We start from the raw sequence: 597 nt of genomic DNA, 5'->3' as shown, positions 1-597 counted from the left end.
CCCCCTTTTTTTTTTTTTTTTAAAAAAAAAGGTTTTTTAAAGTTTATTTAATTTTGAGAGAGAGAGGTGGGGGAGGGAACCGTTTCTGATGGGTTGTCTGAGTCTCCTTGGTGAAATCCGCAGATCAGGAAACAAACCCATTGTAAGAATGAGAGAAGATGCTGACCTGCCGTCTGGGCCGTTACCGAGGGTCCTCTCCGAGGGGTGCGATCATACAGGCTTTCTTTCCACTGTGCGCTTCCTTGCATTCATAGAATTTTAGTGGCAGGTTTGTGTCCTTTTCATCGTCATGAAGGAAACAGGGCCTAGCTTGGCCCTCGTCTCCTCCGCAGCCTGCCCCCCCAGCCCCCACCATCCGGCCTTATTCCCCTCCTTCCGACTCCCCGCCACCCCCTGCGGGCCTCATGGTCCCTTTAGGTCGTCTGCCCAGCGAACACCGAACTGTCGCTGACGGACGCCGAATCGAGCGAATGAGCATTCTCTCTCTGTCCGTAGACTACGTCTTTCCAGACCTGACGGAGAAGGCGGGTCCCGCGGAGGGCGGCAGCCAGGGCCGAGAGGCGCCCAGCCTGCCCCCCCCCCTGCCCAAGATGAACC

The sequence above is a fragment of the Crocuta crocuta genome, unplaced genomic scaffold (assembly GCF_008692635.1).
Source record: "Crocuta crocuta isolate KB4526 unplaced genomic scaffold, BGI_CrCroc_1.0 scaffold296, whole genome shotgun sequence".
Lineage (NCBI taxonomy): Eukaryota > Metazoa > Chordata > Mammalia > Carnivora > Hyaenidae > Crocuta > Crocuta crocuta.
This window is presented reverse-complemented; position numbering follows the sequence as displayed.